The 10,928-nt window shown below is 42.0% G+C and overlaps 1 long non-coding RNA gene across 3 annotated transcripts; it reads right to left on the reverse strand.

Annotated features, from left to right (window-relative positions):
- Nucleotides 1-194: 194 nt before the first annotated feature.
- On the reverse strand, nucleotides 195-9,956 carry LOC135512656 (uncharacterized). 3 transcript variants are annotated; one of them, XR_010451446.1, is made up of 5 exons: nucleotides 8,128-9,956; nucleotides 7,859-7,908; nucleotides 6,289-6,507; nucleotides 1,745-2,560; nucleotides 195-669 (listed from the first exon to the last, which is right to left on the reverse strand). It is a non-coding gene; the product is annotated as an uncharacterized LOC135512656 (long non-coding RNA). The 3 variants fall into 3 exon arrangements; XR_010451445.1 differs by having other exon boundaries at nucleotides 195-1,835; nucleotides 2,466-2,560; nucleotides 8,128-9,954; XR_010451444.1 differs by having other exon boundaries at nucleotides 195-2,560; nucleotides 8,128-9,953.
- Nucleotides 9,957-10,928: the final 972 nt, after the last annotated feature.

The following is a 10,928-nucleotide window of genomic DNA, read 5'->3' on the forward strand; positions in this document are numbered from 1 at the left end:
AGATTATTAGTATACATCAGTGATTATAAATTACTTGGAATGGTTAAAGTGGGTTTTATTTGGATCTGGTGGTGCCAAGAATCTACCTCAGTTGGAGTTGGGCCACCTCTGTAGAATGACATTTTCACGGCTATTTAAATAAAGACCAGAAAAAGGTAAAATAATTTTTTTAAATGAAAAAATAACTATACATACACTAGCATAATACAATGTTTATTGACAGAGTATAAGTACCATTCATCTTCAGAAATATATTAGGAGGTAGATATTCAAGGAAACACAGAGAAACGTGTGGCTATTTACAGCAAACATGCATATTTTACAGTCACCAGTTGGACCCACGTGGGCCAAGTCTGACATGTTGCTCCTCTCTGGTCTGTCAGTTCTAACCTTGGGCTGTCAGCTCCTGGGTCCTGACCCATCAGTAACACACAAACAGATCTATTTGTTCACCAATTATTCACATTCTGTACAGAGAGAGCTTGTGGAGCTGGGCTGAGGAGGCCTCAGTCTTACAGATTTATTTCATGGGGTCCCACTCCCCACTTTGACAGCCTCAGAGGCAGATGTCTTCCAGGCCGATGCACAGGGCAGGTTTCCTGGTGACCACACAAATGTAAGCGCTGATGGGGCCCACCTCCCTCCCCAACACATTCTCCATCTTGCAACCTGGAAACTCCAGCACATGGGCAATCAAAACCTAACCATGGATCAATAGTCTTAGGATATGGTCTTACATACAAGTTAGACATGCTTAATGAGAACAAAAGTTGGAGCTAAGCTAACCATCAAATGTCAATGTTACTCGTATAATATAGTTTCTGACGACAAAACACAGTATTGTTATTATTAGATTGGTGGGGGGAAAAATGCAAAAATTCAATAGACAATATATGTATTGGATACGGTATGTGGTGCTGATCCACTTCAGTTAACCTGGGTTGCCCGGATTCTCAATAATGGATGTAAGCCAAGAATATACCAAGAATGCTTGATGGTATATGATGGTCAGAGCCATACATTTAGATATATGGCTCTGATGGTGGTATGTGGTGAAACTAGTGGTTATATATTAGAAGGCAATATAGAGCCAACTTCAGCGACACTAGTATCATGTGGCTTCTCTTACACTATTGATCTGTGTGAGTGAGTGAGGCCATTGTTCTAAACAGATTGTCACGGATCCCTCTCGAACTTTCATTGCGCACACCTGGCCCCTATTCCCACAAATTGTATTTGTATATATGTGCCCTTTGTTCATCATGGTGTTGTCCATTATTGTTACAATGTACATTGGTGCGTGTGAGTACCTGTGCTGTGTGTTTTGGGCTTTTGTGCACTTGTGGATTGCGCAGATGATTACGGGTCTCGTCCCGTGTGTTAATCATTGTGCGTGTGTGTATTTATTTGAGGTACTCCTCGCTCTTTTGTTTGGGTTTCAACCCTGTGTTTGTTTGGTGTTTGTCCCCGTGCCTTTACACGCCGTAATATGGGGTATAATTAAAAAAATATTACGCATTCCTGCGCCTGTCTTTCAAATCATTGTTACCAATCTGACACAGATCTCTTATCACAGTCTAACTACGGGACATTGGACAGATGACAATGATGTCACTGTGTCAGCAAATATACTGAGTTTGTTCTGACACATGGGAGGATCCAGATGCTGTACTGGTGCACTTAACCATACTTAACTGAGAGATAAGCACTGTCTGTCTGCATAAATAAAAGGAAGGTAATGTACCGCATATTACATAACAGGTGAGCGAGAGAGAACTCCCCTCATGGCCAGAGGCTGCAGAGTAACACACAGGCATGATGGTGCTCTGCTGGAGCTAGAAAACAGCACAGAGAGAGAATAGTCACCATACTAGGTGTTTGAATGGCCTGTACTGGTCCATCAAACTACAGTTCTTCATATATTACAGCACATGCATTATAAGAATGTTATAAGATATTATAAGCATGGACTTTATTTCAGAGCATTTTTTGACAGTTTCACTTTCTCATAACGATACAGTCAAAGACTTTATTTGACAGCGACACTATAAGAAAATACAGAAGTATGAGGATAACCTTAAAGTGATACGATGTTTTGAGCTCACACCTTGATTAAGATTAGATTTGATCATACTTCAATTTCTGATACTATATGCGTATACACTGCTATCACACATTGAAAATACAGACATTTGCCAGTACACATTTACATAACTAGAACTCAAAATCACAGACTCTCACCAGGGAATCACAAGCCACACAATCGAATGCTTGACTAGAGACAGCACAGACATAAGGTGTTATAATACAGATGATGACTTCACATTTCCCAGCCATCCCGAGTTCCCGAGACCCCTCTGGGAAAAATTCAGTTATTATATTCTATTGTATTGGTAAACCAATAATTCAATCAGTTTATTAGGCTTATCCACTATAGCTTATCAGCAAGTGCATTGAAGACTTACAGCTTTTGGGGTGCCATCTCCAAGCAGTCACTCCCACATAAGCTGCAGACTGGCCAGGAGTAGGCTATGTCCTCATCCACACCAACTATCACACCCTGCAAACACCAACACAACCATCAGTACCAGCCAGAGAAACAAACCACTACAGGACACCACACTGACCAACCTGGTTCACATAGGCAAGCAGCAAGTGCGGAAACTGGGACTTAGCGGTTTAATCATCTTGTCAATATTCCACTGTGGTTTGGCTTAAAAACGAAAGATATAACTAGCTCTGTGAGAAAATAAAAATGCAATTCTTATCTGTGAGATGATAAGGATAGCAAGCGTTTACTCCCTTAACCAAACTGACACATTCTCAGTTAATGGCACGAGATGCGGCCGGGATCACACATGCACACCAACTTATGTAGGATACAGTGCCTTGAGAAAGTATTCACACCCCTTGACCCCCCCCCCAAAAAAATCTTAGAGCCTCAATAAACAATGTATTAAATGTAGATTTTGTATCACTATTTTGAATGACTACCTCATCTCTGTAGCCCACACATACAATTATCTGTAAGGTCCCCAGTCAAGCAGTGAATTTCAAACAGATTCATCCACAAAAACCAGGGATGTTTTCCAATGCTTCACAGAGAAGGACACCTATTGGTAGAAGGGTAAAATAAAAAAAGCAGACATTGAACATCCCTTAGAGTACGGTGAAGTTATTAATTATACTTTGGATGGTGTATCAATGCACCCAGTCACTACAAAGATACAGGCGTCCTTCCTAACTCAGTTACCGGAGAGGAAGAAAACAGGTCAGGGATTTCACCATGAGGCCAATGGTGTCTTTCAAACAGTTACAGAGTTTAACGGCTGTGATAGAAGAAAACTGCGGATGAATCAACAACATTGTATTTACTCCACAATACTAATTAAAATGACAGAGTGCAAAGAAGGAAACCTGTACAGGATAAAAAATAATGTACACTGGTGTTGGTAACCAAGTTACAGTTTTGACTTAAATCTGCTTGAAAATCTATGGCAAGACTTGGCTGTCCAGCAATGATCAACAAGCAACTTGGCAGATCTTGAAGAATTATAAATATAATAATGTGCTAATATTGTACAACGCTTTTAAAAAAAAAGCTTTATTTATTAACTAGGCAAGTCAGTTAAGAACAAATTCTTATTTACAACGACGGCCTACCAGGGAACAGTGGGTTAACTGCCTTGTTCATGGGCAGACCAACATATCTTTTCTCTTGTCAGCCCGGGGATTTGATTCAGCAACCGTTCAGGTTACTGGCCCAATGCTTTAACCACTAGGCTACCTGCCGCCCAAGTATATGAGTGGAGATAAAGACATATTAAACCCTTTTCTATACTACAGAGCTGTACTGTGCTGGCCTGGTTACCATAGTTGCTGGAACCGTGCTGGAAAGGACAAGACCAGCTTACCCAGAAAGACTCAGAGCAGTAAAAGCTGCCAAAGGTGATTCTAACATGTATTGACTCGTGGGTGTAAATATTTATGTATATGAGATATTTCTGCTTTTCATTTTCAATAAATGTGCTCACAAATGTGCTCACATTTTTAATTTTGTCATTATGGGTATTGTGTGTAGATGGGTGAAAAACAAATACATTTAATACATTTTGAATTCAGAATTCAACACAACAAAATGTGGAATAAGTCAAGGGATATGAATACTTTCTGAAGGGATGAATACTTTCCATAGATCATTTCCAACTCGATTAAAAAAACTCTGAGCCTTCACACAGAGCCAAGGCAAGCTGTCAAAAGTTAGAAGGTACTTACGAGTGTAGACGAAGATATATTAAACCCTTTTCTATACTACAGAGCCAAGCAGAGCTGTACAGTGCTGGCCTGGTTACCATAGTTGCTCGAACCGTGCTGGAAAGGACAATTTGAAGAAAAAAAAATATCCGAGCCAGGACAGCATGGTTCAGGTTCGTGTAAGTAGTGTGATTCAGGCATTGGTGTTTGTTGTATTATTCTGCCAGCTGATCAAACATGAAAGACCAGTGAGAGAGTCCTGAACTAATCCAGAGGGTTCACAGTTTGATCCAACATGGAAGACAAGGGAAGGAGACCTGAACTAATCCAGAGGGTTCACAGTTTGATCCAACATGGAAGACAAGGGAAGGAGACCTGAACGAGAGGGTTAATCCAGAAGGGTCCTGAACTAATCCAGTTTGATCCAACATGGAAGACAAGGGAAGGAGACCTGAACTAATCCAGAGGGTTCACAGTTTGATCCAACATGGAAGACAAGGGAAGGAGACCTGAACTAATCCAGAGGGTTCACAGTTTGATCCAACATGGAAGACAAGGGAAGGAGACCTGAACTAATCCAGAGGGTTCACAGTTTGATCCAACATGGAAGACAAGGGAAGGAGACCTGAACTAATCCAGAGGGTTCACAGTTTGATCCAACATGGAAGACAAGGGAAGGAGACCTGAACTAATCCAGAGGGTTCATGGAAGACAGTTTGATCCAACATGGAAGACAAGGGAAGGAGACCTGAACTAATCCAGAGGGTTCACAGTTTGATCCAACATGGAAGACAAGGGAAGGAGACCTGTACTAATCGAGAGGGTACTAATCGAGAGGGTTCCAACATACTAATCGAGAGAGGTTCACAGTTTGATCCAACATGGAAGACAAGGGAAGGAGACCTGAACTAATCCAGAGGGTTCACAGTTTGATCCAACATGGAAGACAAGGGAAGGAGACCTGAACTAATCCAGAGGGTTCACAGTTTGATCCAACATGGAAGACAAGGGAAGGAGACCTGAACTAATCCAGAGGGTTCACAGTTTGATCCAACATGGAAGACAAGGGAAGGAGACCTGAACTAATCCAGAGGGTTCACAGTTTGATCCAACATGGAAGACAAGGGAAGGAGAACTGAACTAATCCAGAGGGTTCACAGTTTCACCTTTGATCTCTGCTGTGACACAGGATGTTAACAGATGCAGCTTGTCGTGATTTACTCAACTTTCCCTACATTTGCACATAAAATAGGCTGTAATGCAGACAGACAGTGAATGGATTTGTTTCCAGTACCTTAAGGGCTTACATTACTCTTCAGTTTGATTTGATCACTTAAAGGACAACTCCACCCAAATACAATATATTTTGCCATTTGTTTCAATAGTACATTGTTGATATGTTGATTGCATGTCAGCAATCAAGTTTTCAAGATATGTAACTTTCAAAACTCATAAATCTGGCCCGTATTATGCATAATGGCCAGATTTCTGTGTTTTGAAAGTTACATATCTTGGAAGCTTGTCTGTTATCTCTTAATTACCATTAGTAAATAGAGAAAGAGCAGCTTGTCCTGATTGATAAGTCATTCAATAAACACATACCAAAACATATTGGATTAATCCAATAAAAAGAACACAAACCAGGTACATTTTACTCACAAATGACTTTGCATTTATACCAACAAGGTGTGAGTGTTATAAAGTACATTCCTTGAATGATTTGTTCTTCAGTCCACAGCTAGCTATATTGGAGGGCCTTAAAAGGTTGTCAGAATCAGTGGCTCAACTGCTTGAGGGAAACTGTGAATAACAGCGGAAGAACACAATGCATTCGACTCACCACAAGAACGCCTCTCTGTTTCTCACAAAGCAAGACATACAGTTAGGCTACAGCCACAAAACACTCAAAATAACAACTGTTTGTCTTTCTGTAACAAAACAACATCTGGGCCAACCCTGAAAATAATTGATAAAGGAAGACAGCGTGACTTTCAAGCCACAAAGGTGAATGACGTGTACAGTATATATACTGACCCGAGAACATGCAAAGAGAGTTAGGTGGTGTTTCTGGGCTCAGAGGATCCAGCCTCACAGGATATGGTAAAGCCTGGGGCTGGGCTTGAGGTAGAGGCTGAGGTAAGTACTGGGTCTGAGACGATGCTGGTGACCATGGGTCCACTGTGCTCCCAGTATCTGGGCATCACACAGAGGCTGCACAAATGACTGCTCCACGCACAGGATCCACGCACAAACCTGAACATGGAGAGAAATAATGGCATAGCATCATAAAAAAGTAGTTTGAACCTGACATTGGAGGTGATAAATGACAACAACCTGGCACTTGTCTTTTCCTACTAGCACTGACTTTGCTGATATTTTCTTTTTTGAGATAGTGTTCTGACTACAACTGTGATATGTGGTTGTCTCACCTAGCTGTCTTAAGATGAATGCACATGAATGCACACTGCTGCAGACTGACCCACATCACTACATTGAGACTGGAGGGGAGAGGGATGGGTGGAGAGTGAGAGATATAGTGGGGGATGGGTGAAGAGTGAGATGTATAGTGGGGGATGGGAATAGGAGGTATCATTCATATATTTTTTTTATTTTACCTTTATTTAACTAGGCAAGTCAGTTAAGAACAAATTCTTATTTTCAATGACGGCCTAGGAACAGTGGGTTAACTGCCTGTTCAGGGGAAGAACGACAGATTTGTACCTTGTCAGCTCGGGGGTTTGAACTTGCAACCTTCCGGTTACTAGTCCAATGCTCTAACCACTAGGCTACCCTGCCGCCCCGATATTAGCCAATATCATAATAAAGAGAACAAGAGAAAGGGGAGAGGGGATCAGTCATTACTGCAGATTAATAGAGAGAGGAGAGTGAGAGAGAGCGAGAGAGAGAGAGACAAGAGAGAGACAGAGAGAGAGAGAGAGACACAGAGAGACACAGAGAGAGAGAGAGAGAGAGAGACAGGGAGGGAGAGAAAGAAATGGGTGTGAGAAACTATGAGCTTACTTGCAAAGTGCAATCCTAAGTGTGTAGCACTCCCTTATGTGCTGCCTCAATAGACACACACACATACTGCTAACTCCAGTCCCTTAGTCAGTGTAAGACACTTATCAAGTGTCTTAGTGAAAAAACACATTTCTGTCTAACTGTCAAATAAAAAGCACAAGGCTCTGCTGGTTCAGTGTGGTTGCTCTGATTCATTTATTTGATGACTGACATGAAAAAGAGTGGTATAGACAGAAAGCATTTGACTTTGCCACTCACTTTGTTCTGGGCTATTACTGTTTCTCCATCCCAGAGGTCAAAGTGTAAAGGTTTCACAGATCAATGGAAAATATTGCCTGGTAGATATTTTAGTATGCATACAGATAGTGAAGGCTGCTCTCTACGTCAGTTGTTGCCTCTTGTCTTATCAACAGTCAGTTCAAATCACCAGCGTCTGTCCACCACAACAGGACGTGATCATGTTCCTGTCAACTCTTCAGTTGATTTACATCTACACGTCTCTAATAAGATACATATCACAGATGACAGTTTCTCAGTGATGTCTATACATTCTTATTGAATTCCAAGATGCATTTGAAAGTACCTGCATTTTACTTGTGGATGACAGCTAAAGCGATGGCTGCTCAGCTCACACTGAAACACATAACAGGTAGTTACTTACAACAATGCATATTTGATTTCTACAGGTTCAACAAAGAGTCAGAGTAAAGGAAAATGGTGTAATCTGGAGTTTGGAGGAATAGTTGGGGAGGTAAAAACAAGGAGGAGAGACGAAAGCATCTCAAACTGTTGAGTTGGGTTAGACTTCAGTTCTGTGTGTATGTGTGTGTGTGTGTGTGTGTCACTAGTTACCTGCAGTATGTCTCAGGGTTTGTTGTGTAGGAGGCAGGTATAGAGGGGATAAAAGCTGTTGACTTCCAAGGTCTTTGCTGTTTGAACACAAAAGAGATTGACTTCCGACACTGTTCAGAGGTGCTAAGTACTGTCGGCAGGCAAACGGTTGACAATCCTACCGGTGTGTCTGAGCTTTAATTCAGTCCGTACAGAGAGTTTGCATAGGCAGTTTCTTATGCTCACATAAATGAACCACAATACCATGGGTTCTCAATATAAATTAGAGTGGTATCACAGGTGGCCATACTGTCTGTCAGGTAAGAGTCTGTTATACCTGCGAGAGAGAAGATGAAGAAGACAGTGAGGTACAAGCTATACAGGGAGGGAGGTGCAACAATATCACCGTTCATTTCACTTCTATGGAATCACAGATCTGTTAAGGCGGGGCACTTTATAGTTTCACAGAATCAACAGAAAGCATGCTGAGACTGGTGCGATACACACACACCTCCCTTTATCACTATCAATCTCACACACACTGAAAAGTGGAACTTAGAACAAACACCCTATGTAAATCACACACAAAAACAAGTATGGCTTCTATTGGTTTCAATTGACAGTTTTGATGGCTGAGGGTCTGGATGTCGCAAAACCTGAAAAAAAGCGATAGCATCCCCACCCTGAAACCAAACTGAATTCAACTTGTCCTTTTTGAGTTCAGGACCACCAGTTAGTCAGTGTGTGAAAGGTGGAGTTGATGTTCCTATTCCTCCTCATGCTGTCACTCAGTCTGTTGTTAGGAACCAGTTCCCCAGGTCCTAATCACAGGGTATCTGTGTACATAACTGGCTCTGCAGCCCAGACTGGTCCAACAGGTCAGGGTAAAGACTGAGCTCACCTCACACATTATTTTGTTACTGAGATCTGAATGTAGCGTTATTGTAGCTTTCTACATGTGGGAGTATGTGAGTACTGAAAAGGGGGAGTCAAGGACAACACTAACATTTATCTTAAACTGACTGTACATCATTATATCAGCGTTATGTAATTGTTGATTTAATGATGGTTAAAATATGGAGGTTTTTAAGTGCCAACAAATTATTAATAACACTAGTTTAAGCCTTGATAGAGAGGCTTTTAAAAGATTGAACACCAGCTATTGTATATGACATGGATGTTTTCTTTTGCACAGAGTATAAAATGGTGGCTATATCTGTTTGGTGCAATCCCAAATTGACCCCTAAACCCTATGCACTTCTGGAGATCTGAGAGGATTTAACAGGTGTATGTAATATGGTTATCACACCACCTTGACCTCTGATAGGCTAGGTGGAAGTTTCACCGTACTTTCACCTGTCCAATCCTCTCAGATCTCCACATGGGCACAGGGCTTAGGGGTCGATTTGGGATTGGGCCTTTGTTTTTGCTCCTGAAGGTGATATATCCATCATGGCTGACTGTAGACAACACCCTGCGAAATGATGGGATGCACTCTAACCCCTCCTCTAAGTGTCCCCACACCAGTTCCTAAACTGTTACTAATCTGAGCTCCTGACTGTGGAAAGTAACTCATAGGTTCAGTGCGTGCACCGATGATGTATCACTTTACATGTAAACATGGGACAGTGACATGGCAGGATGATCAGTGGGCGGCCATCTTGAACTCAGGATGGAACGTTCTTATGAGAGGTACATAGGTTAAATGAGTGCAGTGGAAACTGTCCATGACTTTCATATTGGCGACACATTTGGCAGCTATTGATCATTCACAGTTCACACCTGTTTTTGTAGCTGTAGCTTCAGGCTCGGATATCAGATATCACAGGCCTTGGTCCAGAGCTGTGTTGGCCCTGCTAGGGAGACTCGCAAATAATCACTACAATCTTACAAACCTTGGACTAACAATAGTCTGTAGCCCTAAGTTGAAGTTCAGGTGGAACGGCCTACATTAGATGGTGTGTATGTGTGTGTCTGTGTGTGTGTGTGAATCTGTGTCCGTAGGTGTGTGTGCGACTCTCTCTGACCTCCTGTGTAGAGGTGAAGGAGGTCCTGGCAGGGTGTGGAGCTGGACCACAGTGAACATCCCCTAGCAGTCCTGGACCAGCTCACACAGCCTGGGATCAATCCACATAGGAACAGGGAGAATGGAGGGAAATAAATTGAGGGTTGCAAGAAAAGGTTGTTGTTTGCCAGTCCATTGACTATAATTTATAATCTGTATTCATATAATAATTTATGTTGTTGATGGCGTAAGAATATAATATTAATTGAACCAACATTCTGAACCAAACCCACTGCTTTGAACCAAACCACTGCTTTGAACCAAACCCAAACCCTCTGCTTTGTGAATAGGGTTTATGTTGAATTGTGTGAGGTTGGTGGCTGGTTTGACAGGCTGGCTGCTGAGAGAGAGAGGACCTTTGGCCTAGTAAACAAGATGTGCTGCTCTGCTACTGCATAATGCTGCTCTCAGTGACCTAGGAGTAGAAGGACATAGCAGGAGGAGTTACTAGTACTCACAGAGAGATATCAGAGGGAGTTAGCAGGAGGAGTTACTAGGACTAACAGAGAGATATCAGAGGGAGTTAGCAGGAGTAGTTACGAGGACTCACAGAGAGATATCAGAGGGAGTTAGCAGGAGTAGTTACTAGGACTAACAGAGAGATATCAGAGGGAGTTAGCAGGAGGAGTTACTAGGACTAACAGAGAGATATCAGAGGGAGTTAGCAGGAGTAGTTACGAGGACTCACAGAGAGATATCAGAGGGAGTTAGCAGGAGTAGTTACTAGGACTAACAGAGAGATATCAGAGGGAGTTAG

This window comes from Oncorhynchus masou, chromosome 3 (assembly GCF_036934945.1).
Source record: "Oncorhynchus masou masou isolate Uvic2021 chromosome 3, UVic_Omas_1.1, whole genome shotgun sequence".
NCBI lineage: Eukaryota > Metazoa > Chordata > Actinopteri > Salmoniformes > Salmonidae > Oncorhynchus > Oncorhynchus masou.